The 21,285-nt window shown below is 40.2% G+C and overlaps 1 protein-coding gene across 3 annotated transcripts in view; it reads left to right on the plus strand.

Moving 5' to 3' along the window:
- The window catches only part of RPGRIP1L (RPGRIP1 like), a 433,499-nt gene that overhangs the window by 261,369 nt on the left and 150,845 nt on the right, over positions 1–21,285 (plus strand). The window lies entirely within an intron of this gene.

Consider the following 21,285-nt stretch of genomic DNA (forward strand, 5'->3'; position numbering starts at 1 on the left):
CAAGGCTGTGTTTATGCTGGTGTTGATAGTTTTGTCCTTGTAACCTTTCTTATGGAAGGAGTCTGCTAGTGTCCCGAGGTGTTTATCTCTGTCTCTTGGGTCAGAACATATTCGGTGGTATCTTATGGCCTGATTGTGTATGATGGCACGTTTCGTGTGTTGGGGGTGGAAGCTAGAACTGTGGAGGTAGTTGCATCTGTCAGTGGGTTTCCTGCATATTGAGGTGTGAAGCATATCATCCCTGATGCATACTGTGGTGTCTAGGAAGTTGACGTGTGTGTTTGAGTATTCCATCTTTAGTTTGATTGATGGATGAAAAGTAACTAAAAAAAATCCCAGCGTCAATCAAAGAAAGTATACAATTACGCAGCTGTGCACCAGTGAAAACCACCAATAATAAATAACACAAAAAAACAGCGCAAAAATCAAATACATAAAAATAATCACAAATAAATAAATGTCCGTGCAAAAATATATATATAATATTTCAAACATAAGTCCTTATTTTCCCAAAAGGATTTTCAAAACAATATTTCAAAATGTACTTCCACCTAATCACCACGTGAAAAATAATATTGACCGCACTCACCAGATGGAGGTGAGTAATAAGCCTCTTAGGATATAAGGGATCCTATAGCCCCTCAGGAGGAACTCAAATCGCCTTCACCCTACTTAGATACAGCAATCGACTCCACTCTACTTCTCCATGGAATCCTCAATAGTGTGCAAGGAAAGAAAGGCTACATAGTGTAATACTGCCACTCAATACCATATAAATCAATAGAATAAGGACACTCACATGTTTCAATAAAATAACAGGCCTTGTTTAATAGCCTCAAAGGCTTCAAAGGAACAAGTTTCCAAATTGTAAATATAGGGATCTCACGCTTTAAGGATCACTGTAGAGGATGACCAGCTTTCCACGTCAAAAATGGCTGCTTTAACCGCAAAAGTCGGCGTGCGTTCCAAATACCGGAAGTGACGTAGGCCAAGAAGACAGCAGACCAGAAGTGCATCAATGCATTTCGCGGTGGGAGGAAGTGTTAAGCAATATGAATGGAAGTATTAGTTAGGCCAAAACCACTAGAACCATTCAGAGGACAACATAAGCATAAAGAAAAGGCTTTGCAGGAAAAAATATTTCACAGGTGGGCAGTGGGATACTTTAACTGCTTGGAGGATACTTTCTTTTTCTTTTTTGGATTTTTTCTTAAAAAATGAATTAGTGTGGTTTATATTTGCATATTTTTAAAGCTACATGCTAGTGAATTATAACCATATGTCATTTACGCAAGGCTTTTTTTCTCCCTTAAACCTCTTGAGTCCCAGAGTTTTTTTTTGTTTTTGTTTTTTTTTTTAATGTTTTTAATCTGCACATTTTTTTTCCTTTAGGTTTTGTAGACAAACCTAGTATATTCTACATAGTTTGTGTTGTTTTATTGACAGGACTGTAATTAGCAGAAAATTTGGATACATATATTTTTATTTTCGTGGTTCTTATTGAGATTAAATATTTACAAATTTAGAAAAAAAATGCATTTTCCTATAATTTTTTTCCCAACATAATGCTTATGTAATGTGTGCACCCCCAAATATTTACCACAAAATGTAATCCGCACAATCTGAGGAATAAAGTGTTACCACATGTTATCTAATAAACTTAGGGAAATATCATGCTGGATATCTATACTGATATGGACTGGGTAATGTGTTTGGAACATAAGGATGCCCCATCGTTTGATGGAAATGCAAATTATCAACCTACAGAGGACTGAATTCAAAGACAGTAGTTTGTATGGCTCATTCGTGCTTGTATGCATGCCTGACAACGTCGCTGCATGCTCCTAATGAGACGACGGATGGTGTCCTAAGGTATTTCCTCCCAGATCTGGACCAGGGCTTCACTGAGCTCCTGGACAGTCTGAGGTGCAACCTGGCGGCGTCGGATGGACTGAAACATGATATCTCAGAGGTGTTCTATTGGATTTAGGTCAGGCGAGCATGGGGGCCATTCATTGGTATCAATTCCTTCATCCTCCAGGAACTACCTGCATACTCTCGCCACATGAGGCCGGGCATTGTCGTGCACCAGGAGGAACCCAGGACCCACTTCACCAGCGTAGGGTCTGATAATGGATCCAAGGATTTCATCCCGATACCTAATGGCAGTCATGGTGCCATTGTATAGCCTGTAGAGGTCTGTGCGTCCCTCCATAGATATGCCTCCCCAGACCATCACTGGCCCACCACCAAAACGGTCATGCTGAACAATGTTACAGGCAGCACAACGTTCTCCACGGCTTCTCCAGACCCTTTCACATCTGTCACATGTGCTCAGGGTGAGCCTGCTCTCATCTGTGAAAAGCACACGGTGCCAATGGTGGACTGGCCAATTCTGGTGTTCAGTGGCAAATGCCAATCGTGCTCTATGGTGTCGGGCAGTGAGCAGAGGGCCTACTAGAGGACGTCGGGCCCTCAGGCCACCCTCATGAAGTCTGTTTCCGATTGTTTGGTCAAAGACATTCACACCAGTAGCCTGCTGGAGGACATTTTGTAGGGCTCTGGCAGTGCTCATCCTGTTCTTCCTTGCACAAAGGAGCAGACACCGGTCCTGCTGATGGGTTAAGGATCTTCTACAGCCCTGTCCAGCTCTCCTAGAGTAACTGCCTGTCTTCTGGATTCTCCTCCATGCCCTTGAGACTCTGCTGGGAGACACAGTAAACCTGGCAATGGCACATATTGATGTGCCATCCTGGAGGAGTTGGACTACCTGTGCAACCTCTGTAGGGTTCAGGTATCGCCTCATGCTACCAGTAGAGACACTGACCCTAGCCAAATGCAAAACTATTGGAAAACAGTCAGAACAGATGAGTAGGGGAAAAAATTTCAGTGGCCTCCACCTGTAAAACTATTCCTGTTTTGGGGGTTGTCTCATTGTTGCTCATCTAGTGCACCTGTTGTTAATTTCATTAACACCAACGCAGCTGAAACTGATTAACAACCCCTTCTGCTACTTAACTAACCACATCAATATCCCAGGAGTTTAATTGACTTGATGCTATACTTTGATTAAAAAGTGTTCCTTAAATTTTTTTGAGCAGTGTGTGTGTGTGTGTGTTTGTATATATATACTGTATATATATACTGGGCTATTGGTGTTTATTGATGATGTGACAGAAGACAGAAGCAGCCGGATGAATACTGCAGTGTTTAGAGATATACTGTCAGCCCAGATTCAGCCAAATGCAGCAAAGTTGATTGGACGGCGCTTCACAGTACAGATGGACAGTGATCCAAAACACACTGCAAAAGCAACCCAGGAGCTTTTGAAGGAAAAGAAGTGGAATATTCTGCAATGGCCAAGTTAGTCGCGTGATCTCAACCCAACTGAGCATGCATTTCACTTGCTGAAGGCAATACTTTGGAAAGGAAGAAAGACCCACAAATAAAGAACAACTGAAGACAGATGCAGTTAGTGCCTGGCAAAGCATCAGAAAGGAGGAAACCCAGTCTTTAATAATGTCCATGGGTTTCAGACTTCAGGCATTCATTGCCAGTAAAGGATTCTCAACAAAATATTACAAATTTACATTTTATTTATGATTATATTCATTTGTCCAATTACATTTGAGCCCTTGAAAATTGTGGAACTGTGAATAAAAACGGTTGCAGTTCCTAAAATTTGTACTTGACATACATTTACAGACAGGTCCATAAATATTAGGACATCGACACAATTCTAACTTTTTTGGCTCTATACAACACCACAATAGATTTGAAATGAAACGAACTAGATGTGCTTTAACTGCAGACTGTTAGCTTTAATTTGAGGGTATTTACATCCAAATCAGGTGAACAGTGTAGGAATTACAACAGTTTGCATATGTGCCTCCCACTTGTTAAGGGACCAAAAGTAATGGGACAGAATAATAATCATAAAGCAAACTTTCACTTTTTAATACTTGGTTGCAAATCCTTTGCAGTCAATTACAGCCTGAAGTCTGGAACGCATAGACATCACCAGACGCTGGGTTTCATCCCTGGTGATGCTCTGCCAGGCCTCTACTGCAACTGTCTTCAGTTCCTGCTTGTTCTTGGGGCATTTTCCCTTCAGTTTTGTCTTCAGCAAGTGAAATGCATGCTCAATCGGATTCAGGTCAGGTGATTGACTTGGCCGTTGCATAACATTCCACTTCTTTCCTTTAAAAAACTTTTTGGTTGCTTTTGCAGTATGCTTTGGGTCATTGTCCATCTGCACTGTGAAGCAGCGTCCAATGAGTTCTGAAGCATTTGGCTGAATATGAGCAGATAATATTGCCCGAAACACTTCAGAATTCATCCTGCTGCTTTTGTCAGCAGTCTCATCATCATTAAATACAAGAACCAGTTCCATTGGCAGCCATACATGCCCACGCCATGACACTACTACCAACATGCTTCACTGATGAGGTGGTATGCTTAGGATCATGAGCAGTTCCTTTCCTTCTCCATACTCTTCTCTTCCCATCACTCTGGTACAAGTTGATCTTGGTCTCATCTGTCCATAGGATGTTGTTCCAGAACTGTGAAGGCTTTTTTAGATGTCGTTTGGCAAACTCTAATCTGGCCTTCCTGTATTTGAGGCTCACCAATGGTTTACATCTTGTGGTGAACCCTCTGTATTCACTCTGGCTGCTTGAGTCTGCTGGTGCCAGGCAGCTGCATTTCAATAATGGTATCATGAATGCACAGATGTATTGTTCTATATTGAAAGAGAAGATGCTACCATCACTCCATGCCCTTGGTCGTCGTGCACTTTTCCAACATGACAGTGATCCAAAACGCACATCTAAGTGATTCAGTGGCCAAGTATGTCTCCTGATCTGAAACCAATCAAACACCTATGGGGAATTCTGAAGAGACAAGTTGAGGAGCATCATTCTCCATCCAACATCCAGGCTCTAGAAGAGGTAGTTCTTGAAGAACGGACAAAGATCGATGTTGCAATATGTCGCCAACTTGTTCCTTCCATGCCTAGAAGACTTGGTGCTGTCCTTACAAATCATGGAGGTCATACAAGATACTAAATGTAGTAGTTTTTGTTGTTGGGTGTATTCATTTTTGCATCAATTAAATTGAGTAAAATGTAATATTTTGTAATCTAAGTTACATTATTAACCTTACTTTCATATAATGAGATAAACAAATATTATATAAAACCCAGAAACCCAGTTTTGTCAAGATTTCGGAAATTGATCTTATGTTCATTAAGATACTGATTTAAAGCTTAATTTTCAAAAGGGGTGCACTCATTTATGCAGAGCACTGTATATATATATGTGTGTGTATATATATATATATATATATATATATATATAAATTTTAATAGCACATTATAGGACTGATTTTCTAATTCTGCTGAAAGCCTATTCCAAGCATCAACTACTCTTTCAGTAAAATAATACATTCTGGGATTAGTGTTGAACTTCTCTCCTGCTAGTTTGAGGTCATGTTCCGTGTTCTTGATCTTGGCTTCATCTTGAAAATACTGCTCGCCCAAACCTTATTCACCCCCTTGATGTATTTAAAGGTTACCGTCATGTCTCCCCTTTGACTTCTTTCCTCCGGTCTGTGCATATTAAAGGGTAATTCCAGTTTTAAGATTTTCATTCTAGTTTAATATACTTACTGTGTTCTTTGTCATTTATATATCTTACGTGTACATATTTTGGGTCTGCAAAGTCTTTCAGTGGCAGCTTTGCCCCTATTTCTAATCCTGTCATTTCTAGAGGCCTGTCTTTAGATACCAAACACCAGGCTCCTTGTGCAGCCCAGCTCCTCTTCATTTCCAGACTCTCAGGTCAAATCATTGGGGCCACCCATTATGGCATAATGTGTGCAGGAGCTTCCATATAAAATATATGCGTGTTTGCAGCTTGTACTCTCCTTGATAGTTATGTGTATTTGTGCAAAAGCATCCTCCCTTACTGGTAATCAGATTGTATTATCTGTATCTGTGCCCTCTTCTATTTGATTTGTTTCTCTGGTGCGAGAGCACACACACAGACACGTGTACTGATTACTCTGGCAGCACAGCAACAGAAGGTGCAATCTACTTATGAGTTTGCATGCCACACAGCCCAGAACACACACACAGAGCAGACCCACCCAGCCAGGAATGTCACAACAGGAATTTGAAAAATGCAGAGAACCCCTTTCCAATGCACTGCGGTATTTGTAGGAGGGAACAAGATTAGGTGAATTACTTTTTTTTTTAGGTGGAGTTCATTATACATTACTAACCTGACAGATTGCAACAATGTTTCCGCCCACGGAGTGCATGGGAAGATTTCCATAAATCAGCATCATATAAGGCAATCAGAAACTAAGATGAAAAGATTTTTACTTCTCACATGTATACTACACTCTGGACCTACATTTACACACACAAAAACCTGGCAGTTTTCTTTTCTTTTCTACCTAATGTACCCCATCTTTCTGCCATTCTTTCCTTCCCTCCACCCGCTACCCCACAGGGCAGTCACTCCTGGCTCAATCTTTGCTTCACAAGACATGGAATGTGGTAATAACAAATGCAAGTCTAACAGGCTGGGACAGGTTATACAACTCTCTGACCATTCAGGGCATATGGTCCCAATGGGAGTCACAACTACTTATCAACATTCTAGAACTAATATCCATCAGATTTTCTCTACAACATTGGACCTCCTTTGTGCAAGGTCATCCAGGCAGAGCACAATTGGACAATGTCACAGCAATGTCCTTCATAAATCAGTAAAGGGGTATCAGAAGCATAGAAGCCCTGAAAGAAACAAGCGTAATACTCCCATGGGCAGAAACCTGCATTCCAGCTCTCTCCAGCATCCAAATTTTGGAAGTGGACAGTTGGCAGGCAGATGTTCTAAGCCGTCAATACCTAGACCCAGGGGAATGGTTTCTGCACCAAGACATCTTTCAAAAAATTTTCAAAAGTGAGGAAAACCAGATGTGGGCATCTTGGTCTCCAGGTTGAACAACAAGCTGAACAAACTTGTGACCAAGCCCAAGGATCCTCTGGCCTTCACAGTAGATACTCTGGTGATTCTCTATTACAACTGGCTTATGTATTCCCACCAATGAAGATCCTCCCTTGACAGCTGTGTAAGATAGAGGTGGAAATGGTCCTGCTGATTCTCATTGCAACAAATTGGTCCAGAAGAACATTGTATACTGACATACTCGGACTTCTGTCCGACAAGTCTTGGTCTATTCCAAGCAGACCAGATTTCTGCCTCTTTCATCCTCTTTCAGAAACTCTTTAGTTCTCATTCCCTTATCAGGAATTTACTATAGGTAGTTGCTCATACAGTCATGGCCGAAATTGTTGGCACCCTTGATATTTTTCCTGAAAATCAAGTATTTCACACAAAAAAGGTATTGCATTAACACATGTTTTGCTATACACATGTTTATTCCCTTTGTATGTATTGGAACAAATATAAAACAGAGGCAGAAAAGCAAATATGACATAATGTCACACAAAACCCCAAAAATGGGCTGGACAAAAGTATTGGCACCCTTAACTTAATATTTGGTTGCACACCCTTTGGAAAACATAACTGAAATCAGTCGCTTCCTATAACCATCAATAAGCTTCTGACACCTCTCACCCGGAATTTTGGACCACTCTTCCTTTGCAAACAGCTCCAGGTCTCTCTTATTGGAAGGACACCTTTTCCCAACAGCAATTTTAAGATCTCTCCACAGGTGTTCAATGGGATTTAGATCTGGGCTCATTGCTGGCCACTTCAGAACTCTCCAGCGCTTCTTTGCCATCCATTTCTGAGTGCTTTTTGACGTATGTTTGGGGTCATTGTCCTGCTGGAAGACCCAGGATCTTGGACGCAAACCCAGCTTTCTGACACTGGGCCCTACAGTGCGACCCAAAATCCTTTGGTAATCCTCAGATTTCATGATGCCTTGCACACAGTCAAGGCACCCAGTGCCAGAGGCAGCAAAACAACCCCAAAACATCATTGAACCTCCACCATATTTTACCGTAGGTACTGTGTTTTGTTCTTTGTAGGCCTCATTCCGTTTTCGGTAAACAGTAGAATGATGTGCTTTACCGAAAAGCTCTATCTTGGTCTCATCTGTCCACAAGACGTTTTCCCAGAAGGTTTTTGGCTTACTCAAGTACATTTTGGCAAACTGTAGTCTTGCTTTTTTATGTCTCTGTGTCAGCAGTGGGGTCCTCCTGGGTCTCCTGCCATAGCGTTTCATTTCATTTAAATGTCGACGGATAGTTCGCGCTGACACTGATGCTCCCTGAGCCTGCAGGACAGCTTGAATGTCTTTGGAACATGTTTGGGGCTGCTTATCCACCATCCGGACTATTCTGCGTTGCAATCTTTCATCAATTTTCCTCATCCGTCCACGACCAGGGAGATTAGCTACAGTGCCATGGGTTGCAAACTTCTTGATAATGTTGCGCACTGTGGACAAAGGCAAATCTAGTTCTCTGGAGATGGACTTGTAACCTTGAGATTGTTGATATTTTGCCACAATTTTGGTTCTCAGGTCCTCAGACAGTTCTCGTCTCCTCTTTCTGTTGTCCATGCTTAGTGTGGCACAGACAGACACACAATGCAAAGGTTAAGTGAACGTCTCTCCTTTTTATCTGCTTTCAGGTGTGATTTCTATATTGCCCACACCTGTTACTTGCCCCAGGTGAGTTTACAGGAGCATCACATGCTTGTAACATTCTTATTTATCCGCAGTTGTGAAAGGGTGCCAATACTTTTGTCCAGCCCATTTTTGGAGGTTTGTGTGACATTATGTCGAATTTGCTTTCTTTCCTCCCTTTTTTTGTTTTGTCCCAATACACACAAAGGGAATAAACATGTGTATAGCAAAACATGTGTTAATGCAATACGTTTCGTGAGAAATACATGATTTCCTGGAGAAATATCAAGGGTGCCAACAATTTCGGCCATGACTGTATAATTCCCCTAATTTGACCTCCTGTGTCACCTTGAGATTTCAACCTGGTGCTCTCTTTTTATCAGTGACCCTCTTAAAACAAATTAGAGACAACATTTTAAAAAACCTCACCTTCTTGGTCACCATGTTGTCTGTTAGGCATGTTTCTGAGTTATCAGCTCTCTCTTTTATTTCAATAATTTTTATTGCGTTTCAAGAGAGTGTACATAAAGAAGTAAACACAAAGCGGTATTAGAATGTAACAGTTAAACTTGCAAATACAATTCAATCGTATTGTGCAGTAGAAGGCAGATAAAAAAATGTGCATCATTATATGGCAAACAGCAATAGTTCTGTGAATCTTGTGTATTTGAAAGGGTATGGGCCGGATATTTAGCTTAATATTTAGTGCTAAATTGTGTGGAGTACCATTTAAACCAGAATGACCATTTGTTTTTGGCTTTTTGTAAGTGTCCTTCATGCATTCATATGTGCCATGGGTGTGCACCAATGTGATAACGTTCTCCTCTGAGGAGGGAGTCAGATGTTTTCCAGTGGTATGTGATTACTAGGTGGACAGCCAGTAATAAATGTGTTATTATACAGTGGTAATGTGTCGGAAAGGTCTCTATTCCAATATTAACCCCTTGACGCCGACGTAACACAAATATGCGGCCTCACGGACCTGGGCTTTTTTCCGTGGGGCCGCATATTTGCATACCTGTCTTTGTGCTGGGAGCGCGCCGCTCGGCGCGCTCCCAGCACCAAGACCGCGGTGTCACTGAGAGCCCCGGGTCCCGTTCTAACGATCGGGACCCGGGACTCCCGATTCCGGGTCACGTGATCGCTGCGATAGCCTCTGATTGGCTATCACAGTGATCAATCACTGTGCAGCCCGGCCCCCTTGTTTTCTCTCTCTCTATGAATGGAGAAGAGAGATACATTGTATCTCTCGAACTCCTGACACAGAGAGAGAAAAAAAAGTTTGTAAAAAAAAAAAAAAAGATAAATAAATATTAAAAAAGAAAAGAAAAAATAAAGAAAAATACCTAGATCAAGGTTTGATCTAGTTCAGTACCAGGGTTAGTGTTTGGGTCAAGGTCAGGGTCAAAGGTCAGGGTCAAGGGCAAAGGTCAGGGTCAAAGGTCAGGATTTAAAAAAAAATTGGTATCAGTGTCAGTTAGTGTTAATGTCAATGTCAGTGACAGTGTGTTTTATATAAAAAAAAAAGACAAAAACAAAATGCGCACTGTTGTTTCTGGACTGTACTACGGGTACAAACAACAAATAACATACACATATATGGAATCGCTGCGATCGTCAAGAACTGGAGAATGTATTTTGAGTTGTTCTTTGGTGGTAGGTTATGGTCGTAACAAGAAACACACAGTTAAATTTAAAAAAATTATTTTTTTTACTATTTTGGCCCAGTTTTCCTTTAATAATAAAAAAACAATTAGGAGCTATCCATGACCATTTACCACCAAATGAAAGCCCAATTTGTCCTGAAAAAAACAAGGTATAATCCACCTGGATGTACAAAGTAGTTGTGACGATATGTACGGTTTTACTAACACGTCAACGTTGCAGAATTGTGCTTAGGCATTTAGATTTGTTTTACCCTTAGGCGTGAAGGGGTTAAATAGTGTGAGTTCAGGGCAGAGTGTAAAGGGAATTTCAATAATATCTTTGAGTAGGGGGGAGATGTCCTTCCAAAACGCTCTCACATTGAAGCATTCCCATAAGATATGGAATAAGCTGCCTTTGGTTCCACAGTTCCTCCAGCATAGTGTCGATATTGTTGCATTCATTTTGTGGATAGTGGCTGTTGTCCATTGAGAGATATTAACAGTCTGTCCTAGATTTAGTTCCCATTTTACAAATGGAGGGGATTTAGTAAAAATTGTTTTGTTTTGTAACAAATTATAAAATAGTGTGATACCCTTTAATAAGGTGTGTGGGTTGTTTAAGTATTTCCATGCTGCTCTGTTTATATGTTACTGGAGATATATTTTGTGTTGTAGACAATTAACAATTTGTAGGTACTTACAGTATAATGTTCAGACGAGGGTAATGCATATATTGATTGTAGTGTAGAGAAAGGTTTCATTACCCCTTGGTAGTATAGATATGCGACCGGAGTGATACCTTTAGACAACCAGGATTGAAGATACATGTTTGGTATTAGAAGTTGAAATACCGCAATAGGGATGGGCATGTGCACTGGGTCCGTGCCTAAAGGTACTTTCTGGAGAAAGCATCTAAAAGGCTAAGACCAAGGCAATTAGTGTGATTGTTCTTTCTTTACTTTGGACACGGTTTACACTTATGAGCCAGTTGTAGAGATTATGTCCTAATAATTGAGAGGATTCAATGTCTTTCCATAGGGAAGTACCTTTAGAAGAAAACCATGTTGAAAGTTGTGCCAGAATGGTTGCTTTGTAGTAATCTTTGATATCAATGTATCCTGCACCTCTTGCAGTCCTGTGTTTTATCAGTTTGGAGTGAGAGCATCTAGCTTTTTTGTTGTGCCATATAAAATGGTTTAAAAGTGATTGTATATTCCTAAAATACGTTTTGGGTATTGGGCTAGGTAAAGATCTAAATAAGTATAATATCTGGGGAAGTTTCAGCATTTTAAAGGTTGCTAGTCTTCCTGACCAGGAAATGATGTGTTTGGAGATCTGCTCAAGGTCTTTTGTAGGATTGTGTAAGATAGGGAGATAATTTGTGTGAAAGAGGGATTAGGTTGTTTTAGTCAGTTGAATCCCTAGATAAGTGATGTGTTCTTCGGACCATTCATAAGGAAATTTTTTCGTCAACAGGTGTTTTTGTTGGGGTAAAAGTCCCAGATCTAACACAGAGGATTTAGTTTTGTTTACTCTGTAATTGGATGCATCACTAAATTCTGACAATATATTTTATACCGAAGCCAGGGAAGAAGTGGGGTTTGTTAATAGGAGGATAACGTTGTCTGCAAACAAATGTATTTTATGAATTTTTTATCCTATGTTGAAGTCTGAAACCTCCTTATGAGATCTAATTCTCTCACCTAAGGACTCTATGAGAAAATTGAAGATAAGTGGTGAAAGGGGGCACCCCTGTCTGATTCCATTGGAAATGTTAAATGATTTGGAAAGCATGGCAGAGCAGTATACTTGGACAGAAGGACATGTATATAATACCATAACAGCTGAGAGGATAGGGCTTTGAAAGCCAAATTTTGTAGGGTCATAGCTAGGTATGTCCAATGGACTCTATCAAAAGCCTTCTCTGCATCTAAAGATAGTATTGTGGGATCATTATTGTGTGATAGATTTGAGTGGGAGTCTCATAAGGCATATATAAGAGGAATGTTGATTGCGATTGGGGCAAAAATGAAAGAAGAGAGAAAGTTAGTGGGCTTTTAAAAGAAATATGTGACCTGGAACAGATACACAAAAATAGAATAACAAAAGAAATAAGGCAGAAGGTAATAAAAAAGAAAGAAGAACTAGAGACTTTGATGGAGGAGGAGAGGAGAAGAGTCTATAATAAAGTGTTAAGTGAGAGGTATAGATGGGGTGATAGACCAGGAAAATATTTAATGAGAGCCTTGAGGAAAAAGAAAAATAGGAACTACATAGAAGAAATAAAAAGCACCAAGGGTGAACTGGTCCATTCAACTAAAGAAATTGCTAAAGTATTTATGGAATATTATAGAAAGTTGTATAATATTAGTCCCCATGACTCTTTAAAAAATACTGAAACTGAGAGGATACAAAAAAGAAAGATATATCTGGAGAATGCGGGCCTATCAAAATTAAGCGAAATACAACTGAATTCCCTAGATGCAGAAATTACACAGGAAGAAATAAAAGCAGCATTAAAAAGCACAGTGTCGGGAGAAGTCCAGGACCAGATGGTTACACTGTGAGGTACTATAAAAAATACAGAAAACTATTAATACCTAAGCTCAGAAGATATATGAATGCTTTGGGAGGAGGGATGGAAGTAAGAGGAGAATCTCTACAGGCCCATGTGGTGCTTATCCACAAGGAAAGAAAAGATGCTTCTCAATGTTCGAGTTATAGACCTATTTCATTACTGAACACGGACACTAAGTTATATGCAAAGGTCTTAGCAAATAGATTGAAGGAACTGTTGCCCGAATGGATACATGGTGATCAGGTTGGCTTTGTTCCAGGGAGAGAGGGCAAAGATAATGGGTTGAGATCTTTGATGCTCATTCAGAAAAGTAGAAAAGGAAAAACTCCGGTGGTGGTGCTCCCAATTGATGCCGAAAAGGCATTTGACAGAGTGGATTGGGGCTTCATGATGGACACCCTGGAAGCCCTAGGGATCGGAGTCAGAATGACAGAGTGGATAGGAAAATTGTATAGGGAACCCTCCGCAATTATTATGGTAAATGGTGAGAGTTTGTAACCCATTCAGATGTCAAATGGAACAAGACAGGGCTGCCCATTATCCCCACTGTTATACAGTATGTTCTGTCATTGGAACCCTTGCTGTCAACAATAAGGAATAATAGAGATGTAAAGGGAATTCAGATAGAAGATATAGAATACAAAGTGGCTGCCTTTGCGGATGACTTGTTATTCTATGTTGGGAATCCCAGGATAACACTCCCAAATTTAATGAAGCTGTTGAAGGAATATGGGAATTATCAAATTTAAAAATTAGTCCAACAAAAACAGATTTTAAATATAAATATTTTAAAGAGTGAAAAAGAAAAGATACAAAAGGAATTCCCTTTTATATGGAAAGAAAGAGAGATAAAATACTTGGGAGTAAAATTGCTTCATATAAATATCTGTATAAATTAAATTATATTATATTTCACTGTTAAACAAGATCAGGGAGGATTTAAAAACATTAGAAGGAGGAAACCCGACATGGATAGGACATATAAATCTGGTAAAAATGGTAATTGTACCCAAAATCCTATATAGATTTCAAATGATTCCAATTAAACTCCCAGAAGCCTTCTTTAAAGCAATTAACTACATGCCGCCCAGCCACTGTACATATACGGCGACAGGGCGGCACTCGCAGGCAAAACCACGTTTTAAAACGTGTGTTTTGTAAACAAATAGGGGGCGCGCGCGAGGCGCGCCGCCGCCCTATTTGTCCCGCCGATCACCGCCGCAGATGTCAGCTCCTTACGGCTATCTCCCGGCGATCGGCGGCAAACAGTGACAGAGAGCACAACTGCAGTAGCTGTGCTGTCTGTCACTTCCCTGTCAGCTCGAGGATGAGATGATCGAGAAAGAACAGTTTCTCTTTCTCGATCAGCCTTGTCCCGTGCAGTACACACCCCCGCCCCCTAGTAAAACACTCCCCTCACTCCTATAACCCTTCCCTGCAAAATAAAGTTAACCCCTTCATCCCCATTGCCATTAGTACAGTGTCAGTGTTTTTTTTTTTTTGCACTGATCACTGTATTAGTGTTTTTGGGGATGTCAGTGACCCCAAGTCAGTACCCCCCAATGTCAGAATGTCCGCTGCAGTCCAGCCATAAGTCGCTGGTCGCTGCCATAAGTCCCTGATCGCCGCCATAATTCGCTGATCGCCACCATTATTAGTATAAAAAAAACTAAAAATCCCAGTATCTTTCCCGCCATTTGTAAACGCTATAACTTTCACGTAAACCAATTAATTTACACGTATTGGGTTTTTTTTTTAGCAAAGACATGTCGCAGAATGCATTTTAGCAGAAATTTATGACTAAATTTTATTTTTGCATTTTTTTTTTACTGGACATGTTTTATAGCAAAAAGCGCAATACATTTTGGCCTAAATTTATAACCAACTTTGAGTTTACTATATATTTTTTATAGCTGAAAGTAAAAAATATTGTTTTTCTTCAAAATTTTTGGCCTTTTTTTGTTTATAGCGTGTAAAATAAAAAGCGCACAGGTGATCAAATTACACCGAAAGAAAGCTCTATTTGTGTGAAAAAAAGGACGTAAATTTCGTTTGGGTGCAGCATTGCATGACCGCGCAATTATCAGTTGAATTAGTGCAGCGCCGATTAGCAAAAAGAGGCCTGGTCATTAAGGGGGGTAAATCCTCTGGAGCTCAAGTGGTTAAAAAAATAAGATATATATGGAGGAACAAAAAACCAAGAATATCCCATGAATTGCTAAGTAGAAACAAAGAGAAGGGTGGATTGGGGGTACCAGATTTTAGAAGATACTACAAAGCAGTAATATTGGCGAGAATTTTAGATTGGACGTATAATTATGAGAAAAGTTGGGTTAAAATTGAAAATAAACTCAGAGGAACCAATCTAAGTAAAGTTATATGGGTACCAGCACAATATAGAGGATTAAGAGATAATGTAAGTATATACACTTTAAATGTTTTAAGGGTTTTGGATAATTTGCACAAAAATATGAAGTGGGATTTCAATTCTATATTGATGCCACTAAGAAACACAGAGTTCTTTCCCCCCAGGTAGAGAAGAGATAGCAAGTAAATGGTTCAAAAAGGAGGATGTTCAATTGAGGGATGTTATGGTGGAGGGTAGATTGGGATCATTTAAGGATTTGGAAAAGAAAAAGGGAGAGATATTCACTAAGATAGATGAGTGGCGTTACTTTCAGTTAAAATGTTTTTTATTGCGAATCTTTCGAAACCTTTGAGAACTAGCAAGGACTGGAATTTGTTTGAAAAGTTTTTGGGGTCACGAGGTGATGGGAAACATGGTATTGCTAAAGTCTATACAATCCTCACTGAATTAGACACAAACACAAAGCCAATATATATAGCAAAATGGGAAAGAGATATGGGGGTTGTGATAGATGAGGAAAAATAGAAGAAAATATATAGATTAACTCACGAGAATGTAAGTATGAGGGAGGTAGAAATAAATTATAAGTGTTTGAGAAGATGGCACATTACACCGAATGTTGAACATAAGATGTGTGGGGAGAATTCACCATGGTGTTGGCGGGGATGCGGAGAGATAGGCACAGTGTACCATATATGGTGGGAGTGCCCAAAAATCCAAGAATTCTGGAAGATAATTTATTTAATTGGAAGGATAACTGAAATCGATGTAGGGTTGGACCCAGAAATATGTCTCCTGCATAGTACAGACCTAACAGTGAATAAATATAAGGAATCAGGCATATGGTACTATCTTAATGCTGCAAAAGGTTTGATACCCAAGTTTTGGCGGAAAACAGAGGTGCCGAGAGAGGAAGACTGGGTAGATAGAGTGAACCAGATTAGAAAGATGGAAAAACTGTATCACATGCAGGAAGATAAGATGGAGGTTTACTATATGAAATGGGAAAAATGGGAAAAAGCTGGATTGAATGCGAAATATAAGAAATTATAAGGAGAAATGAAGGATAAACTCCACTTGCTTTAGTATGAAGATCTGGAGAGAATGCAGAGAAGGTTGACGGGGGTGGGGGGGGAGGGAGGGGGAGGGATTGGGAAATAGTTCTAGAAAATGTAAACAAGGAACGATTTTGTATTTTTAATGCAATAATGATGGAAATATGTATTTAATTGAAAAATCAATAAATATTTAAATTATAAAAAAAAAAATTATTGTGTGATTGATTTAATCCCACATTCAGGGATTCACGGATCTATTTTCACTACCTTTCACTGTTTTTTGGCTAATTTATAGCCTTTGTGGTCACTATTATTATCAGTGTGATAATTGATCCCACATTTCAGAGATTCACCTTTTATGTTGATTATTATAGTTCATAATTTTTGGAATCCCATTAGGACTTTGTGACTTATATTCTTGTTTATTTCTTTCACTGGCATTTCTTAATCAATTCACTATTTTTGTCTCACTATGGATTCCCTAGTGGATCAGTTCACTTTATGATCTGTGAGTGATTGGTTTGTTGTATTCACTGAGTTGTACTGGTGGCATACATTAGTCACTTATAAGTTTGGTACGAGCCATTTTGAATGATTCAAACTGTTTTTATGTGCATTCTATTCAGAGTTGGAAAGATACTGTGTCTCTGAGTGCTATTAATGCACCTTTTTTCTTTTACTGGAGCATTTGCCAAAACGATATGAGGAAAGCTTTTTTTTGGTGCAAGCCGGTTGATGCATAGCGTGAAAATGTGTTTCCTGTGCTCATAAAATGTTGCAGTAAGAGTCTTTAACCAATTTCCTTAAAGATGATCTTTTTACTGGATAGTTGAGACCTTTAGTATTTATGGATAGGATTTTTATGGTCATGCTATAAGGTAGTAATTCAACGCTGTGAGTAGGGTGTGGTGTTTGCTGAGTTCAGCACTGGGTGTGCTCTTGCTTCGAAAAACCCACTGTTGGGGGGGGGGGGGGAGTGCTTTATAGATTGGGCAACTCTTATCTGCACAACATAAGCTTAATGTTAGGAGAGCTGAGAAACGGTGCAATAACTGTATTTAATGGAAAGTTTGCCAGTAGCAAATTGACAATGGTAGAATTAGAGACAGCGGAAAAAAAAAAGAAACAAGAATCAAAGCAACAGCAGTAGGGATTATGTCCCCTTTATAACTTCCTGAGTGGTAGGCACTCCTTGTGCCTTGGAAGAATAGCGGTGGGGAAAGAGTTCAATAGGCTGGAAGCAGGTAGACACCAGAATTAGGCTGTATGAATGGCCCTGACGCACATTCAGTGAGGTTTGGCTCTGTGCGCGCGTTGTAGTAGGTGTTTGACGGGAAGAGCACTGCTGGTTGGCTGCATTGTTGTAGGTGGGGGTTAGGTACACCAAGATTGCAGTAGGCGTAAGCCTTCATTTAGGGAGAAAATTGTATACATTGTACCATTGTGTGTGACTAGCAATTTAGCGGGTGCAGACCATTGGTATGGTATTTTGTTACTTCGCATAGCTTTCGTTAGTGCGTTAAGCTGTCTGCGACGTTGAAGCGTGTGTTGTGATAGATCCGCAAAAATCTGCAAGTGTGCAAACAGATCAGGAAGGGGTCCCAGACATCTTTCTACATTAATTGCTCTTTTCCGTGATAGAAGTGGATTCTTAATATCACATTACGTGGTATTGAATCAGCTAGTTGTGAGGGCTTGGGTAATCTGTGCATGCGGTCAATAGTGAGCTCCATATTTTGTAGCTCAGGTAATAGGGTTTTGAACAGCTTGCGCACATGTCGGGAGCTCAGGCGGTAATATCAATTCAGATGTTCCACTAATTTTTACATTGTTGCGTTTTTATCTGTCTTCCAGATCTGCTTTCTTGTCTTTAATCTATCTGTGCTTTTCTATATGTTCATCATGTGCATCTACTAGACCATTTACTGTAGAAGCAATATCTTCCATTTTTGGGACGCTCTTTTCTTAAGTGACGTGATATCATATTTAAATTGCTGCATTAAAGAGAGCATATCGCTTTGTAGGGAGCTTCTAAGAGACAGTAACATGTCTTTCAGGATGGTAGCCATAACTGGTTGGTTAGATGTAGGAAATGCTGTGCTCCTATAGTAGGATATACATTGCTCACGTCCTGGATGTCATGTGAGGAAAAATCCATCCTCATCCCCGCTTTGGCTGGGCTGGGCCGCTGGAGGCTGGAGTACCTGGAGGGGGAGAAGAATGACCGGTGGCTGCCTCTGATGTCTCCATTGAGACGTTTTGTTGTGAGTCCTACTCTGTGGGCTGGATGGCTGTAATCTGTAGAGGCTGTGTGATGCTCTGTGTCTTGATCATTCCTTATTGCTTGCTAAAACAAGTGGAGTCTCATGGAGTGGGCAGGGCTATATGCATACATTTTTTAAAAGGCGCTTGGACTAATAGCTGTTGTCTCTGCGTCATTTTAAAACCACACCCAGGACCTAATTGATGTGCCAGATACAGGTCTGGAGCATGGTGACTCCTATTTTCACAACAATTCTGTGTTCTTGCTCTTCAGATTGTTATGGTTCTGATAACCTGTGGACCTATTGCTACATGTAAAAAAAAACCAGGAACAAAATTGTTCCCACATCAACCTGTCAAATTTCTTGTTAAATAGAGATACAGTAACTGCATTAACATTCCTGAGCTGCGGAATATGCAGGTTAGGGTTCCCATTTGCAAAATTCTGCTCTTTTGAAAACATAAGATTGGCATATACAATCACGTGAAAAGATACGTAAACATGGACATTTTTAACTTTTTCAACATACAGTATTTCATAAGGCAAACATTAGATCTCTTATTCAAACTGTGCCTATAAATAAAGGTATAACAATATACAGTGTAGCATAAATTCTCAAGGAAAATGTGTCTTTTCAAATATTTATTCAACAAAATATCAATAGATGTAAAAGTGTACTGTGGAACAAATAATATACCCTTGGTCATTTCTTTTTGAGTAATTCTTTGGTGAATTTCATAATGTGCTTTAGATCATGGAAAGATATATTTCTGGTTCAAACAGATGGCCTTGCATGTCACATTATGCACACTTTGATATGATGCAGAGCTCATAGTTGACTCTATGGGGGGGTTACTAAACTGGAGCACTTAGAATATGGTGCAGCTGTGCATGGTAGCCAATCAGCTTCTAACTTCAGCTTGTTCAAATAAACTTTGACAGTAAAATCTGGAAGCTGATTAATCTCTATGCAGAGCTGCACCACATTTTGCACACTCTAGTTTTAGTAAATATCCCTCGATGACTACAAGCTGCCCAGGCCCTCAAGCAGCAAAGCAACCCTAAACCTAAACATTTCCACCAGCATGCTTCATAGTTGGTAAAAGAGGTTGTTTTCCAGAAATGCTGTTTGTACCAAATGTTTACTTTCACAAGGTTTTCTTACACTTTGGCCCATACCCTCCTTAGAGGATGTAGTCCAGTCCCATAAAAGTCCAAGGGGCCAAACTGTGCACACGTGGACACGAGGTGAAGTAGCTGTCAGAGCAATGTAACCAATGGCGTGGGCCTCATTGTGAGATCTAGTTAAGTATAAAGCATTGAGGGGAGTAGGGCTACATCTTTTTTTGGGGTGATAGGTACAAAAGGCCAAGGAAACTTTGAGTTAAAGTTCCCCTACCCTTAAGTCCAATTCCAGTCAAAACATTTTATTTTGCAGAAAATAGTTAGGACTTCCATCTGTTTTTTTATTGCGTCTTTGCCTTTGTGTTTCTGTGACAACGACTCTCCATTTCTTGCACGGATGTTTCCCAGAAGCCCTGAAACCCAGTGTGCTTTGTCATGCAAATTTTGACATTAACTAGGTACTGTAGTTGTTGAGGTAACCCTTCCTCCCCAGTGCTTTCCTATTAGTCATTGTGGCAAACCAACCCAAGGGAGAAGAATAGTGAGACGTTGGCGCTTGCTAGACGAAATCATTATTCACTTAATAGATGAAAGATAAGTGAGTTAATATTCTGAATTTGATTTGCATTGTTTAAAAGAGAAGTATGGGATTTAGTTTTTTTAATTTGCACTTATCTAGGTGTATGAAGCATCGATCTGATGCTGCATCTGTCTCCCACCGGCTCTAAGGGTGAGAACTGAGTGATCAGACATCACTCAGTTTTCCCTTCCGCTCTGAGCAAATAGCGGTGACTATCAAATAAATAAATAAAGTATAGTGCAGCGCTAAGTAATAGCAATGAATGTGAGAAGTATAAATGAATGATAAATGAATAATAAATGTCCCATAGAATATCTCAAAGCACAAATGAACCGTTCATAAAATATATAAGATGATCCACTTGTTGTAGCAGTATACCAAGGCAAGTTGTGACAGGAACAAATTATAAAAGTGCGCACTCACCGGATGCGCATAAATATTGCGCATGTAATCAATATCCACCCGGATCACTTAGGAAGGCGGAGTACGTGAGCTTTCATCTAAAGGTAGGTAATCTCGTCTTGGTGAAATCAAACTGCTAGGTCCACAGGTCCCCTTAATGTTGGACGGGTGCACAGCCTGGGTACAGGGCTCCCTCCCTCTGGTGGTAGTGGATTGCAATCAGATGTCCTGGAATTCAATTAGCTACAATGGGAGCCAAAAAGGTGCCCATAGTGTAGTATTTATAAAAAGACTTTATTCATAGGGTGCACATATAAAACAGGGTAGTATCCCCTCTAAAAATGTCTGTATTAGTGAAGAGTAGTACTGGCCCCTTAGTAAAGATGGCTGCCGGGCCTCCTCGTGGCTGTGGGCGGCTGTGATGTCACGCTCTGTTGGCTCCTCCTTAGGCCTTTCGTGCAGAGCACATCATCAGAGGGGAGGCCAGAGCGGTGACTGTCAGTCTGCCCCCCCTCAGCACTCACTGGAGTGCTGCCCTTGATGGGAGGCGGGAGCTGCTGGCTTAGGCTGTCAGTGGATTGCTGATGGGCTGAGCCAGGTG

This window comes from Staurois parvus, unplaced genomic scaffold (assembly GCF_062004578.1).
Source record: "Staurois parvus isolate SC_StPar_1 unplaced genomic scaffold, SC_StPar_1.0 ptg000499l, whole genome shotgun sequence".
Classification (NCBI taxonomy): Eukaryota; Metazoa; Chordata; class Amphibia; order Anura; family Ranidae; genus Staurois; species Staurois parvus.